The sequence below is a fragment of the Canis aureus genome, chromosome 7 (assembly GCF_053574225.1).
Source record: "Canis aureus isolate CA01 chromosome 7, VMU_Caureus_v.1.0, whole genome shotgun sequence".
NCBI classification, from domain to species: domain Eukaryota; kingdom Metazoa; phylum Chordata; class Mammalia; order Carnivora; family Canidae; genus Canis; species Canis aureus.
This window is the reverse complement of record NC_135617.1, coordinates 27,279,925-27,296,726: the sequence shown is the minus strand read 5'-3', so window position 1 is coordinate 27,296,726 and position 16,802 is coordinate 27,279,925. Positions and strand designations below refer to the sequence as shown.

Here is a 16,802-nt window from a genome sequence, read left to right as displayed (position 1 = left end):
CTCATCTGCTCTTTGACTTTATAGATTTGCCCAATTTGGATTTATCACATAAAAATAATCATACAGGGCCATTCAGGTGGCTCAGTCAGTTAAGTGTCTATCTTCCATGATCCCAGGTCCTGGGATTGAACCGCACATCAGGCTTTCTGCTCAGCAAGGAGTCTGCTTCTCCTTCTCCCTCTGCCTTCTATTTTGCCTGCTTGTGCACCAATGCATGCTCTCTCTATGTCAAATATATATATATATATATATATATATATATATATATATATATATATAAAATCTTAAAAAAGGAATCATACAATATATATCTTTTTGTGTCTGGCTTTACTCAGCATAATTTTCTTGAAGTTCATTCAAATTGTGCCATGTCTCAGTACTTCATCTCCTTTCATGCCTAAATAATATTCCATTTTATGTATGTACTACATTTTGTTTATCAATTTATCTATTGGTGGATGCTTGGGAATGTTTCTACCTTTTGGTTAATATGAATAATGCTGCTATAAACATTCATGTACAAGTTTCAGAGAGGTGAGAACACCATTTATTGCAACCCTGAAAAGAAGGAGGAAAACATTTTCAAGGTAGCAACTCAGTACCCATTCCTTTACAAGTTGCAAGATGTGCAGTAGTACCAAATTAAAAGATAACTCAGACACAGTAAAGTAGAGAACCTGGATGTTTTCTTTGCCACATATCAAAATGGAAAACTCCAGAGGCTGATAGTGACCCCTGAGCATAATTAACAGGGAGCCTATTCTCCACCCAAATAAAATCAGTGGGGTTGAAGCTGACCACACTTCTACCAAAAATAAAGAAATGTTGTAGCCAACTTCAGAGATGTCTGAACATGGGTATTTGCAATGATTAATGAATCAACATCACTGAGAAATAAGTGTTTATGATCAGAGGCCTAGAGGAAAACTTAGGGTGGGGGTGGGAAGAGGAATTCAGAACCATTGTCTATTTTCCATGAAAATTTTTTTCTTAAAAAAAAATACTGCACAGCTGTTGGAACTGTGTGAGCATTTTGGGACTGTCAAACCATCGTCTGACTTTTGAAGAATTCTTCCAAGGTGGATTTTATTGGTTTCAGCTGGAGACTCCATCCCCCCCACCACCACCACTACCACCATCACAACCAGCATAAAGCCACATGCCCACCAAACGCTGTCTCTCTTCTGCCCTGAAGTGATCCAAAAAAAAAGAGTTCACCATAAGGGAAACATGCAGAGTCAAGTTGTGCCTCAAGTTAGTCCACAGCTTTCCATAATCTACAGGAGGTAAGACCCGTATCGCAATATTCCAACAAAAGAAGTAGCCCAATGAAGTTCACCTTTGCTAAGGGCATTTGTCCCTTTGTGGAATCTCTATTTTCTTTTTCTCTTTGGCAGGCAGTAGTTTTGGTTTTCTAAATGTTCAGTAGAAGAGTATTCACATTTTACTTTCTAAAACTTTTTGGAGCTTCAGCAGCACTAATATATTCTGTATCAATACACACAATGGAGAAATGTTACTGGTACTAAATAAATAAATGAAGACCATATAGGGAAACGAGTAGGGTGGAGGCTGCTAGGAAGGAAGCTGACATCTGCTCCTACTCACAGCATTCAATTCAGCCCACCTCGAAGTACCCCCTGCCCCCACTAGATTTTGATGCTCTGATGTTCAACAGAGCAGCTCAGCTCTCCTCCAAGTTACCATGTCAACACAGAAGATCCAATGAAGTGTTGAAAAAGCAACGTGGAGGACCTCCTTCAGGCACACACTGTGAACAGAAGCAGCAATCACTTCAGTTCTCTTTGCTCCAAAACCAAATGTAAGCCTTTGCCAACTCTCTGGCTTTGAGGACAAGCTTTGAAGAAGACTCTTGCAGGATATTATTTCCCATGTTGGAGATAAATTCTAAATTTCTCCAGGCCCATCATGAAGGAAAAGTTCTTGAAGATAAATGAATCCAGCCAACCAATCTTCACTTAGTGAACACTGACAACTTTCTTGTCATTAAAATTCACTCAAAAGGGACAATTTTACAGAGAGACCCTAGAAAAAAAAACAGACAGAGGGAGAGAGCGGGTGTTCTGAATTTGGGAGTTAGTCAGATGTGTCCGGGAGTTGAAGTAGACCTCAAGATAAATATGACTTGCAATTTTAGGGTACTCGTGTTTTAAATTATCAAAAAATTTATTCTTACTGAGATACAAAACATAGAAACCCACTAGAGTCCCTGACTTTTAATAGTGGCAAAAATATATATGTAATCTTCAAATCTAAAATACAGTAATGTTCACTGTATTCACACTGTTAATAGTGCCAAACTGAAACTCTATACCCATTAACAACTCCCTTTCCTCCTTCCTCTTGTGAACCACCATCCTACTTTTCATCTCTTAAGAGTTTAGAGCCCTTGACTTTGAAAACTGGAAAGAACTTAAAAACCATCTCACCCAAACTTCTCATTTTCAACTGAATAAACTGAGGTATGGAATATTGAAGCTACAGTAGCCAGTGAGCAGTGGATCCAGGACTTGGGCCTCTGCTGCATGAACCCAGCACTGCCCCTCATGTAGCATTATTTCAACAACATTATTATGGTTTTCATCTTCTACCATCATCCAAATCAATGTTGCTTTCCATACAAAGAAGCAATTTTGCAATAATTAATATATAAAAACCAAATTATAATTCCAGAAGTATTTTGCAAATAGAACAGGACAGTCTAAGAAAACTTATATGCATTACATAATTCTCCCTAAAACACACTGCTCAAACTTAACATAACTATAAAATTTCAAAAAAAAAAACTATAAAATTCCCATAGAGAGTCGGACAAAGCTCTTTTAAAAAGGTATTCAGCCCAAATAACTGATAATTCTATATTTTTGTTTGTTTGTTTGTTTGTTTGTTTGTTTGTTTGAAAATTCTATATTATATCAAGGATGGGAATTGGAAATTTTTAATCTCTGATGAAGTCACAGTTAAGTATTAAATTAAGAGAGGAAAAGAAATGTGCTGATCACAGGGTGGTTAAACACAAGAATAAATGACCCAAGAATGCTATAAAAGTCACCTTTTCTGAAGGTATTTGTCTCCAGATTCTCATAATCATGACATTACTGCAGGAACTCCCATGTTTCCCTCCCAGGCTTCATTTTCATGACTCTAAAGTCCCAGGGTTTTCACAGGCCATCCCAGTGGCCCAGGTACATGCATGTACATCCCCACAGGAACAGAATAGAGATTTGGATAGCACCCTGCATTGGGTATTACCTTTCTCCTTGGATCCTCAAAGTCTACCTGTTCTGTGATAAACAGAACTGAGCCCAAAGCTATGACACTAGAAAGGCAAAAATTGTTTCTGCAAAATCACAAGTCTGAGATGCCTCCAGGACTCCAAAATGAGTCTCCCAATCTTGTGTGCATAGTAAATGAATGCAGCATGAGGAAGCAACTGAGCAACTGAGCTGTCCCAGGCCATTGCCAGCAGCAGTGAAACTCAAGGGAAGGAATTTGGACTAAGGAGACAGCATGTCTTGGTTGAGTCGCTCCTCTGCCATAAGCCCCCTGACAAGTTATCAAACCTCTCTCTGCCTCAGTTTCCACATGTATAAAAGGAGGGCGATGCTGATAACTACTTCAAGGGTTGTGGTGAAGATAAAGTAAGTTAATATACCTAAATCACTTAGCACCATGCTTAATCAATATAAGCACTCAAAAAATGCCAAGAATTATTATTAATAATGCACCCTGGTCTTAGTCTTTTTACCACTCTCTCCTTCTTTCTTCCCCTAACACCTTTAGCTTCTCCCTTCTTTTCCTTGATCAGATGCTGCCTATACACCTACTCATTCCCATGGACAAGACCAACATCATGTTTGGTGATTTGAGAGACAGTCAAAAGTGCTCTTCTGCCCTAACATAAAACTCCTCTAAAATGTCATAATTAGACATTTAACCCTATGAATAAATAGCCATCCTTTTTAATGTAAAGCCCTGGGAGAAGTACTATACTAAATTATTAGCCTGGCTTTTAATCATTCCAGCAAGATCCTCTTGCAGTTGTATCTGCCTGAATTTAACTTGTTTATTTATTGATTGTTTAATTACTATCTTCCCCGAGTTGCGTAAGAACAGGAGCTTATCTATCTTATTCACTACCATATCCCTAACTCCTACAACAGAAACTAAGCATGTAGGAAACACTTACTAAATAAGTATTTATCAAATATTGAACAGTTGAATTGCTTAATTCCCTCCAAAATATGCTATGCTGTCTACCCTGATGCTCTCTGTATCTGCTATTTTCTCTGCACAGAATGCAACATTCATTCCACATGATCAGTGACTACCAGGTCTGTGCTTCTCTGACCCATTCCTACCAGTTCTCTTGGGCTCAACTAGGGCCTTCTATCTTCCACAGGGCCATCTGTGACCTGTCTAGGCTGGGTCAGTGCCTCTCTGCTGGCTCTCACAATGCCCTAGTCCCTGTCCCACCTCAGCTTAGCATTCCTGAAGTCTTCACATATCAGCAAATCCCTCAATATCACCAAAACTGTAGTCTCCACTATAAAATTGGTACTGGAGTACATAACAGCAAAACTGAGCTCCAAAGGACTATTGTGGAAGGAGGGAAGGGATGGAGGAGCCTACTGAACTCATTCACCAAGTCAATGACCCTGTCCCTTGACCATGATCTGGTCCCAGCAAAATTCTTAATGGCTCTCTGTTAGGCCTTAAGGATAATTTGAGAAGAGTCAAAATCTCTAATATCAAATCCATGAACATCACAGTTCATTTTACAACTCTCAGGTTACTCATGCTGAAAATTCTTTGAAGAAAGCAACTATGTCTTCCCCAGTTTCCCCACGCTTGGCCCAATGCTAGAAAGTATTAAAATTTCCACAGTGTTTGTGAACTAAATGAGTGTTTTTGAACTTACATCAGTTTACTTTTGGCCACGAAACTCTGCTTTTATTTTTAAATCAGATATTTAAGCACTTTGACGATATGGTTTCCCCATCACAAGAGTACAATGTTTAAAAATAAATGAGGATTTCTTTTTACTTATTCCTTCTCCAAGTTGAAATGATGCATCTAAGATAGAAAATCCAGAAATAACACATGCTTAGAATTAAATTCCAGACACTTCAGTTGACTCAGCTCTGACCCCAAATCAAGACCAAGATCTTGACAAGCGACCACCCACACACTTGGGCTGGGCCATTGTCCTCCATTTCACATCGATGTTTTCTGGACACACTTCCTAGGGATTAAAAAGCTCTGAATGTGTGACAGGCACAGACCAACATCAACAGATTCAACCAGGGTAAGAATGGAAAGGGTCTGGATTCTGGCTCTGTACTAGCCCCCTGCTTCCCAACCCAGAGATATAATCCAATAGATTTAAGCCGTATTTAAGTCAAGTTAGGCCAAGGAGACATTTTGAGAACCCCCGTCTGTGGGAATATGCCCTCAACTACCCATGGGAACAGGTAATAAAATGCGGTGAGATCAACATATCCAGTTTTATTTCTAGACTATATAGTCAAAACAGAAATAGTCTAAAGTTGACAAAAATTTTCTCAACTGTACCATAGCAATGATTTATGCCTCTTGTAGTCTTACTATTGCCTCCAAATGTGTGAAAGAAAGCTCTGTACCATTTCAAGAAATTTAACTTTTGATGTCAGAGTAAGTTAGAGTCATTGCATCAGTTCCAGACAGTTAGGGACCTCACCCTGATAAATGTTTGTGCAATATATCCTCCTTTAAGATACTCTGTTTCATTGCTGAAAAAGAAAATGCACTGGAATCATTTGGGGACAAATTTAGGCATGTTGGACAACAAAATATGTAGACAGCTGCTTGGTATGCAATTAAAATACCACTGGTGGGAACATGGCTCTGGCAATGGTACAGGAAATCTACTTTTCCCTTCGAAAAACCAATTTCAGTTGACAGCCTCACTCGACAAACTAAGATGGAGTTCTTTTTTTTTTTTAAGATTTTATTTATTTATGAGAGACACAGAGAGAAGGAGAGAGGCAGTGACACAGGCAGAGAGAGAAGCAGGCTCCATGCAGGGAGCCCAATGTGGGACTCCATCCCGGGACTCCAGCATCATGCCCTGAACTGAAGGCAGACGCTAACCACTAAGCCACCCAGGGATCCCTAAGATGGAGTTCCTAGCATGGCTTCTGTAAGGGGTCCACCTGACCCCCATTCAGCACTGGATCAGCCACCAACAGACAACACAGAAGAGAGTCAGAAACACTCTGGAACAGAAGTAGAGACAGCTACACACACTTCACACTCTGAGTTCACAGGCAAGGCACAGCTAAGTTCCTCAAAGCATTCCACTGGTGCAGCCTTCTGGGAGCAAGTTGCAAGAGCTGACTTTGGATCCAAAATCATTAATGCCCCTCTCAATGTCCTAGAGGGGATGCATTTGAGCTAGAAGTCACCAAGTGCACACAACACCTCCAGAAGGCCGATGGCAGTTTATAGGGGATATCCTTGCCTTCATCCAGATACTCTGAAAATTCCGAAATAGGAATTAAGCTTCCCATTTAATGAAGAAAGGGCAGTGTATTCCATGGTTTCACCATACCTGTGGTCAAGAGAAAGTCCTATCTCTAAGTATGCTTCTTCTCTTTTTTTGGTGGAAAATATCAAACATATACTAAAATAGAAGACTAACATAATGAACCTATAGTCTCAACTGTTATTAACTTTTGGCCAATATCATGTTGCATCTATAACTCGCTCACTCCAGTCCACCAACACTGGATTCCTTAAGGCAAATCCCAGACATCATACAATCTCATCTGTAAACATTTCAGTCTATCTTTATATTTTTAAGATTTATTTATTTATTTATTTATTTATTTATTTATTTGAGAGAGAGAGCACATGTGCATAGGTAGGGGGCAGGGCAGAGGGAGAGGGAATCCTCATGTGGACTCCCCACTGAGCACAGAGCCCAACATGGGGCTCAATCCCAGGACCCTGAGGTCATGACCTGAGCTGAAACCAAAAGTCAGATGCTCAACTGACTGAGTCACCCAGGTGCACTTCAGTCTATCTTTAAAAGACGTCTTTTTTTTAACCCAGCCATTAACATATATGAAAATTTAGAATAATTATTTAATATCATCAAAAATCCAGTCAATAATCAAACATGTTATTCATTCAAATTTCAGACCTTATATTGCAAGTGATATGTCTCATATCTCAATCTTGTTTTCTCTCCCTATTGCAGTTTGTTACTGAAAAAACTAGGATTTTTTCTTGAATCATTTCTCACACCGTGAATTTTACTAGTTGTATCCCCATGATGTCATTTAACATCCCTCTTCACCTATTTCTTCCTGTAAACTACTAATTATGTCTAGAGGCTTGATTAAATTCGGGTTTGATTTTTTTTGACAAAAATACTCCATGAGTGGTTAAATACAGGCCTCTCAAGAAGCACATTACATCATTATACCTGGTTGTCTCCTTTTGTGATATTAGCAGTTGCAGATCATTGTCTGAACTGTTTCCAGTGGCTGCAAAATGGAGATGATTCTCATTCTATTCTTTCTTCATTTAGCTTGAATACTTCTTTAAACAGAATGGTTTCTTCATCAACAATTTGATTACCCTTGAACAGAAAAGAAGGTAAAGGGCAGCCCCAGTGGCTCAGCGGTTTAGTGCTGCCTGCAGCCCAGGGCGTGATCCTGGAGACCCTGGATAGAGTCCCACATTGGGCTCCCTGCATGGAGCCTGCTTCTCCCTCTGCCTGTGTCTCTGCCTCTATCTGTGTGTGTGTGTGTGTCTCTATGAATAAATAAATAAAATTTAAAAAATAAAAAAAGAAAAGAAGGTAAAATGCTTAACTCCCCTTATCAATTTTCAAAAAATTGAGTTCATTTGCTAGCATCCTTAAAAGGATTTTTCTGATTTTACTTTTACTGTCATTATGAACTCATGAATTAATGTTTTGTATATTTCAATCTATTGCAGTTATTAATCTATTTTTTATTGATGCTCAAATTGTCCCCATTTTTTAAAATTTGAGTATAGTTGATACACATTACATTAGTTTTAGGTGTACAAGTTGGTGATTTGACAAGTTTATATATTATGCTATTTTCACCACAAGTATAGCTACCATCTGTCCCATTACATCATTATTACAATATGTTAACTATTTTCCTTATGCTTTACTTTTTATTCCCATGACTTACTCATTCCAAGACTGGAGGCCTGTATCTCCCTCTCCCCATCACCTATATTGCTCAACCTTCTACTTGCCTTCCCTTTGGCAACCATCAATTTGTTCTCTGTATTTATAGTTTTGATGAAGATTTTTGTTTGTTTACTCATTTTTTAAGATTCTATTTATAAGTGGAATCATATTTGTATTTTTCTTTCTCAGTCTGGTTTATTTCACTTCGCATTATACCCTCAAGGTCCATTCATGTTGTCTCAAATGGCATGATCTCCTCCTTTTAATGGCAGTGTAATATTCCATTGTGTTTATATACCACATTTTCTTTATCCATTCATCTATTGCTAGACACTTAAGTTATTTCCATGCTATGGCTATTGTAAACAATGCTGCAGTAAACATAGGGATGTATATATCTTTTCAAGTTGGTGGGTTTTTTCTCTGGGTAAATACTGGAATTATTGAATCATATGATATTTCTATTTTTAATTGTTTGAGGAAGCTCCATACTGTTTTCCACAGTGGGTGCACCAATTCTACATCCCCACCTACAGTGCATGAGGGTTCCTTTTTCTCCACATCTTTGCCAACATTTCTTTGTCTTCTCAATTTTAGCCATTCTAATAGGCATGAGGTGATATCTGTGCCACTTTTTTAAAGATTTAATTTATTTATTTGATAGAGAGAGCACAAGCAGGGGGAGCAACAGGCAAAGGGAGAGGGAGAGGCAGGCTCCCCCATCAAGCAAGGAGCCCTATGGGGGGCTTAATCTCAGGACCTGGGATCATGACCTAAACTAAAGGCAGACACTTAACCAACTGCGCCACTCAGTCACCCCTATTTGTCCCATTTGTAACTAATAAGAATCCCTTCAAGTTGGCTCCTGAGTTCCTTTGTCATGATCCCACAGTCTTTAACATATTCATTTTATGCTATAGTAAGGTGTCCCAGGGTCATTTTATATATTTTGTATGACATAGCAGAAGTCAGGTAATTCTCTAAGGAATTATTTTTGATCTAAGGAAATATGCTACAAGAGATGTGTTTTAAAATCTCTTAGGGGATCCCTGGGTGGCTCAGCGGTTTGGCGCCTGCCTTTGGCCCAGGGCGCGATCCTGGACACCCGGGATCGAATCCCACGTCGGGCTCCCGGTGCATGGAGCCTGCTTCTCCCTCTGCCTATGTCTCTGCCTCTCTCTCTCTGTGACTATCATAAATAAATAAATAAAAATTTTTTAAATAAATAAATAAAATCTCTTAGAATAAACTTTTATTTCGTTACATGTCTCCAACTTGATACTCAGTTGGGTTCATTTCCTTGATATTCAGTTGGATTAATTTGTTTCCTTTTTGCATCAGCTCCTGCAATTGTCCAATTTGTTCATCACAAAAGTCATTTTTTCTGGTAGGACAGCTCCAAAACATACTTTTTCTGTTGAATTTTGTCTGTTTTCATTAGTTTGTTGCCATGGCACTGCTGCATACACCTCCCATTCCTGCAAGAAATGCTGAACCTCGTCAGAACCAACAGTCTTATATCTTCCTAAATTCGTCCTTCATATACTAGTCGCCAAAGGTTTTGAGATCTGAGGGTGGAATCCAGTGCAGCAGCAAGATATAATGTGTATAAATCACATACAATATCCTCTTAGTTTCAGTATACATCATAGTGGTGCAATATTTTTATACATTACTAAATGATCCCCATGATAAGTCTAGTTACCATCTGGCATGATACAAAGCTTTTATAATATTATTGATTATATTTCCCATGATGTACCTTATATCCCCACAATTTATTTGTAAATCACAAAGCTATAAGGAGGTTTTCATTTCTTAATCTCCTTCACCTATTTTGCCCACCCCCTAACCAGTCTCCCTTTGGTAACTAACAGTTTGTTTCCTGGATCTATGAGTCTGTTTCTGTTTTGTTTTGTTTTTTAGATTCTACATGTAAGTAAAAGTATATGGTATCTTCTTTCTCAGATTGACTTATTTCACTTAGCATAATACCCTCTAGGTCCACCCACGTTGTTGCAAATGGCAAGATTGTATTCTTTTCTATGGCGAGGAATATTCCATTATATATACCACATCTTTATCCATTCATCTATTGATGGACATTTTGGTTGCTTCTATATCTTGTCTGTTGTACATAATGCTTCAATGTACACAGGAGGTGCATATATCTCTTCAAATTGGTATTTTCATTTTCTTTAGTTAAATACCCAGAAGTAGAACTGCTAGATCATATGGTTCTATTCTTAACTTTCTGAGGATCCTCCATACTGGTTTCCATAGTAGCTCCACCAGTTTGCATTCCCAACAAAAGAGGGTTCCCTTTTCTCCACATCCTCCCCAGCAATTGTTATTTTTTGTCTTTTTGATAATAGGCAATCTGACAAGTGTGATATGATATTTTATTGTGGTTTTGATTTGCATTTCCCTGGTGATTAGTGATGTTGAGTATCTTTTCAAGTGCTTTTTGGCCATGTTTTAATTTTGTTTGATGTTTTAAAGATTATATATATATATTTATATATATTTTATAATATATGTATAACATCCCTTTCTTTGATAACTTTTCTCCACCTGATTTTTTCCATTTAACAATATATTAACAACATATCCCAGTGATCACTTCATGAAAGTATACAGACATCCTCATTTTTTGTTTTTATAGTTATATAGTGCTCCTCATTTATTTTTACAGCTACATATCACTCCAGTAGGTGGATGTACTATAGTTTACTCAACCAGTCCTCTGTGGAAGACACATGCATTGTTTCCAGCCTTTTGCAATTGCAATTTAATAAACTGTCTTGTACAGAACTTGGGGGCATAACTTTAAAGATAGATTGGGATACATTCCTACAAATAGAATTGCTTGACCAAAGGATAAATGTGCAGTAGTTTTGCTAGATCTTGTCAAAATCCTGATAGTTTGCATTTCTACTAGTAATGCCCCAGAGTAGTTATTTCTCCACAAACTGAGAGTAATTAATGTAAGTGTTTTGAATTTTTGCCAATATGATAGCTGGTAAGTTGTATCTTAATGAGTGGGGAAAAATTAGAGAGGAAGACAAACAATGAGAGTCTCCTAACTCTGGGGAAAAAAACAAAAGGTTGCAGAAGGGGAGGAAGGTGTGAAGATGGACCGGGTGACAGGCACTAAAGGGGGTACTTGATGGAATTAGCATTGAATGTTATACTATATGTTGGTAAATTGAATTTAAATTTTAAAAAGTGCCTCAGTGTAGTTTTAATTTTTATTTCTTATTAGAAACAAGATAGAGTATCTTTTCTCATTTCTAAAAACTTTAAATTTCTTTTGCTATGAATTGTCAATCTCTCCTATTTATTTTTCTGTAGGATTGTTGCTCTTTTTATTTTGAGAAGCACTTAATAATGGGATATTAATCTCTTATCTGTGAGAGAAATTCCAAATATTTTGCCCACTTTACTATGTTTGCCATTTTACTATATTTATGAATATTATTTGGAGGGAGGACATAAAAGAGAATTTTTCTTATATATCAACTCATACTGCTTATGGATTTTGAGTTATAGGAAATAATTCTCATAAAGAAACTCATCTATGTTTTAATCTGGTAATTATATGGTTTTATTTTTTATAATAAATTTCTAGAACATTTAGAATTTATCCTGGTAAATAGTATCTTCTTCCATGTGGTTATGTTACTATCCTATCACTGTTCATTTTTTTTTAAGTATAATATGAATCTAATCAAGAAGAAACATCACAGAAACCCAAATTAAGAAATACTCTCTAAAACTACTAGCCTATATTCTTCAAAATATAGCAATGACACAAATAAAGAAAGGCAACTAAAGAGATAATGACAACTAAAAGCAATATGTGATTCTAGTTAGCATATTGTACTAGGGAAAAAAATAGCTATGAAGGACATTATGGGATAATTGACAGAATAGAATCTGGATTGTATATTAAAGTACCATATCAATATAAATTTTCTAAATTTGATTTTTAAATGTAAATTCAATTAATTAACGTATAGTGTATTATTAGTTTCAGAGGTAGACTTTAGTAATGTATCAGTTGCATAACAACATGTGCTTATTACATCTAGTGCCCTCCTTAATGCCCATCACCCAGTTACCCCATCCCCCCCACCCACCTCCCTTCCAGCAACCTTCAGTTTGTTTGATAACTGTACTGTGGATACATACAAAATACTCTTGCTCTTAGGAAATATGCACTAAAATATTGTCAGGTAAAAATAAAATAAAATAAAATATTGTCAGGTAAAGGGACATGATTGTGCAACTTTTCTCAAAGATATAGATAAATGTGTGTGTGTGTGTGTGTGTGTAGAGGGGACACTGAGAAAATGGAAATTACTAAATATTTTAGGAAATCTTAGGAAAGGTTACATGAGAGTTCTTTATACAATTCAAATTAACAAAATAAATAAAATTCTATCTTTTCCCCCACTGAACTCTGATGCTGCAATTTGGTTTATATACTTCTATTCTCTATGAATCAACACTACACTATTTTGATTATAGAAGCTTTATAATATGTTTTAATACTCTGATAGAATTCACCCTTCTTATTGCTCTTTTTTTAAGAGGTTTCCTGGATATTCTTCATCTTTGTTCTTCTTTCTAGAACATAATATTTTTATTAGAATTACATGTATAGGTTAACTTAGAGAAGACTGACATCTTTATGATGTTGAGTCTTTCTATCCAAGAACTTGGTATGCATTTTCATTTGATCAAGTCCACTTTTGTGTTTCTCAGGATGTTTTACAGTTTTCCTCATACATGTTTTGGCACTTTCTATTGGCTTATTTTCCTATTATAAATGTGTTATTCTCTTCCATTATATCTTTTAACAAGTTTCAACATCCCTTCTGAGTTTCCCAAATGAAAAAATAGTCAGTCATTTTGTAATTATTCTAAGGCAGACATTTTCTAACGTGTTTTAATATCTTATTATTTCCAATTGTGTTGAAAATGCTCAAAACAAAATATACTGTAATTCACTTTAATTAAACATTGCAAACATATGCTGTAGTTAGTACATAGGGAGTTAAAAACCCCTTAGTCTCAAGAGTTAAACTGGTTAAAAACAACACATGGCAAATGACATCAGATATCTGTAGAAGGCTTATAGTTTCCACATCAAAAACAGAAGTCAGGAAGCTGGAAAAAACAATTCAGTCTTGATGAAATGTAAACAAAGTTTTTAGTCTTATCAGTCTCCTCAGCATACCTGAAGAAAGCATATGTGAAAAACTCTTTAACTAAAGAGTAAGAACTTGTCAATATTTACTCAGTCCTGTCAAGGAAGGAAAGAACTAAATTATAAAAAAGAAGAAGTCTGAGAGCTAAAGAAGAACCCTCCATTGAGGAGCAGTTACCCCCATAGCCTTAGAAAGAAGAAAAAAAAGGAAAGAAAGGAAAGGAAAGGAAAGGAAAGGAAAGGAAAGGAAAGGAAAGGAAAGGAAAGGAAAGGAAAGGAAGAAAGAAGGAAGAAAGAAAGAAAGAAAGAAAGAAAGAAAGAAAGAAAGAAAGAAAGAAGAAAGAAAGAAAGAAAGAAAAAGAAAGAAAGAAAGGAAGGAAGGAAGGAAGGAAGGAAGGAAGGAAGGAAGGAAGAAAGAAAGAAAGAAAGAAAGAAAGAAAGAAAGAAAGAAAGAAAGAAAGAAAGAAAGAAAGAAAAGAGAAAGATAGAAAGACCTGCATGATCCTGATTCTCATGGCTTTTGTTCGGTACCTACCAGGCAACCTTCAAGAGTAAAAGAACTTGCCAACTTTCAAGTATACAGCCTCCCCCAGTGACACTTCTCACTATAAACAAACCAATCACCCTTGTGGTGTATACACCAGTGTCTAGTGAGCCTGTAGGAAATGCAGTCACGAGGCCTGGATGGCTGGGCACAATCTACCATGCCAATCCACAAGTCTTGAGACGAAGCCTCTTTGGGGGCTAATATATACCTCTCAAACTGAACATGAGCCATCTGGATGCTTGAGAGAGATTAAAAACCATAACATCAAATTAATGTGGTGTCATGCCACAAAGACGTTGGAAAACCCTAGATTGTTTTAGCTCTGAGATGAAGAAAAGGCTTTTCTGGACCCATTAGTGGGTTCCTGAGAGAGAAGCCTGGTGGAGAAGCTGACTCTGAAGATTCCTTAGATGTGCAAGATTCTCCATCTGATGGATTCAAAGGAACTCAAGAAATCCCTACAATAGGGATGCAAGTCCATGTCAGAAATGATCCAAGTATTGTGGAGTCTAGAAGGAGCCCTGATGGTGAGAGCAGATTTTTTAGTCATTCTAATGAATGGTGTTTAGACTTCATAACACTTAAAACCTCAGCAATGGGTGGCAGCTATTCTCCTCTAGCAGAGATTTAATAGGATCAATAAGAGCTCTACTTCAAAGTCACAGTAATATAAAATTGTTCTCCAGAGCAGCCCTATTAAGACCCTTCGGTTTTTGTTTTGTTTTGCTTTTTTCTATTCAAGAAAAGAAGCCTGATAGGATTAGGAAGTTTGACTGCCTAGAGTATAATATTTTACAGAACCAAACAAATAGGTCTGTTACTCCTGAAACTCTCTCAGACTAAAATTAATTTGAAAAAAAAAATGTTGAAATCCTCTTCCAAATTACTCTTTACTATAAAATTTCCATTGAAATTTTTGCCTCCACTTGTTGTATGTCAAATATATTTCCTACTTTATTCCTTCTCAAGATTCTTAAAGTCAAAAATTTTAAGAGCAAGATTACAGTAAGTGATGCTGAAATTATGTTAAACCTATAAGACTGAAGTCTGGTTAAACCTATGACTTTGCTACAATAAATAAGTGGTTTGTTAGCAAATGGAGTAGCACAATTAGAAAGAATAAAGCCTTCTATCCTATTTATTAATGCTGGCTTTCTCCTCTATGCCAACTGCCTTTTACTCTGCCAGCTGGAAAGAAGCACCAGGTATACTTCTGGGGCTTTACTGGGATTCAGTAGGCAACTCTCAAAGTCAGTTAACATACTTGTTCTCAAGAGCCTGTGCATCCTCAGACTTGGAAATGTATATGCTTTCCCTTTTTTGCCCCTTTTCCTTCTTCTTCATCTTCACAAAGAGAAATAGATAGCCAAGAGATAGCTTTAACATAATAAACCTGCCCTTTAACCAATAGGTTCACCTTGCTAAAATAAGAAAGGACCTAGAATAGTCAGGAAGACACACTGTCTTGTCAACATAGGTATTTGCCACCTGATGGCCAGATGTCACTTGACTCTACCAATATCCCAAGACATTGAATGAAACCAACAATAGATCCAAATCCTCCTATTTTTCTTTTACTCTTTTTCTGGGTTTGTTTCACAGCTTTGTGTCCTGCGCCCAACCCCTATTTGACTCATTGAGATATGAAAATCTTTTCGGCTGCTATATTTAATATCAGATAGTTGATCAACCATCAGTTTTATTGAGGGTCTTCTATGTAGAAGGATAATTCCTAACCAATATATTAGGACCTTTGTGTTGCTATTCCGGATAATTTTAAAAGGATGATATATCCATAACTAAAAGCCCCCCAAAGTCTTATAATATATACATCTCCCTTCTTCACTCTTAAATTAGTTGTGTTTGTGTGCTGGGTATATATGAGTGAATTATATCACTCATACAGACATGTTTGAAAAATGCTTGGTCCTTGCACTATATTTTAAGAAGGTCCTAAATCTTTATATGACAATCAAAGGAGAAAACAGCTTTCTAAACAGAGTAAAACACAAGTGCAGAACATAGAGTCATGAAATAGTATGAGGAACTACAGCATATGGTGAAGTACAGAGAAAGATAAGACCAAAGGAGATAAGAGATCCAGATTTGAAAAAAGTTGAAAACTACCCAAAGAGTTTACCCTTAGCAATGAAGAATGACTGAAGGGTTTAAAGTGAGAGAGACATGATCAGATTTGTAACTTGGAAAGCTCATTCCAATAGCAGCATGGAGGATGAATGGAGATTTCAGAGACTGAAGGGAAGTGTCCCACATTCTCTTTGAGAATGCACACAATTTGTTCACTGATTAGAACTGGGGGAAAAGGAAAGGGCAAAGTCAAAGATAACTGTCAGTTTTTCAAGTGGAATGACAAGGTGTAGAGCAATGTTATTTACTAAAGTGGGGAACTGCAATGGGAAGAATAGGTCAGCTTGTGAGGAAAAGAATGAGCTCAATTTTACACAGACTGAATTTGAAGCAATTGTACAAAATACAAGTAGGGGCATTTAAAAGGCAGTTAGATAAATGAATTCAGAGACCTGGGAATGAAGTTTGGACTAGAACTATGAATTTGGGTACCATGTGCATTTAGGCGGCAGGTTAAACAAGAGATGTAGAAAAGATCTATGAAGGAGGGTGTAGAAAAAGGGGATAAGGCAGAGGATAGACACTGGTGTTCCTCCACCATGTTAGGAGCAAATAGAGGAGGGGCCGATACAAAGGACTGAGAAGAGCAGAATATTCACCAGCAGGAGGAAGACCAGAGGCTATGTTACAACAAAAAGAGTCCTGAATCTGGAGAA

At 37.0% G+C, this 16,802-nt stretch overlaps 1 protein-coding gene across 23 annotated transcripts in view; it reads right to left on the bottom strand.

Moving 5' to 3' along the window:
• Nucleotides 1-16,802, bottom strand: part of LOC144317176 (uncharacterized) — a 324,931-nt gene that overhangs the window by 188,151 nt on the left and 119,978 nt on the right. For 11 of the 23 annotated variants that reach the window (XR_013383092.1, XR_013383093.1, XR_013383094.1 and 8 more), the window contains one exon: nt 7,493-7,648. The exons of the other annotated variants lie outside the window; for them this stretch is intronic. The gene's annotated coding sequence lies outside the window, so the exon portion shown is untranslated. The remainder of the gene's footprint in view (nt 1-7,492; nt 7,649-16,802) is intronic. 23 annotated transcript variants of the gene reach the window in all.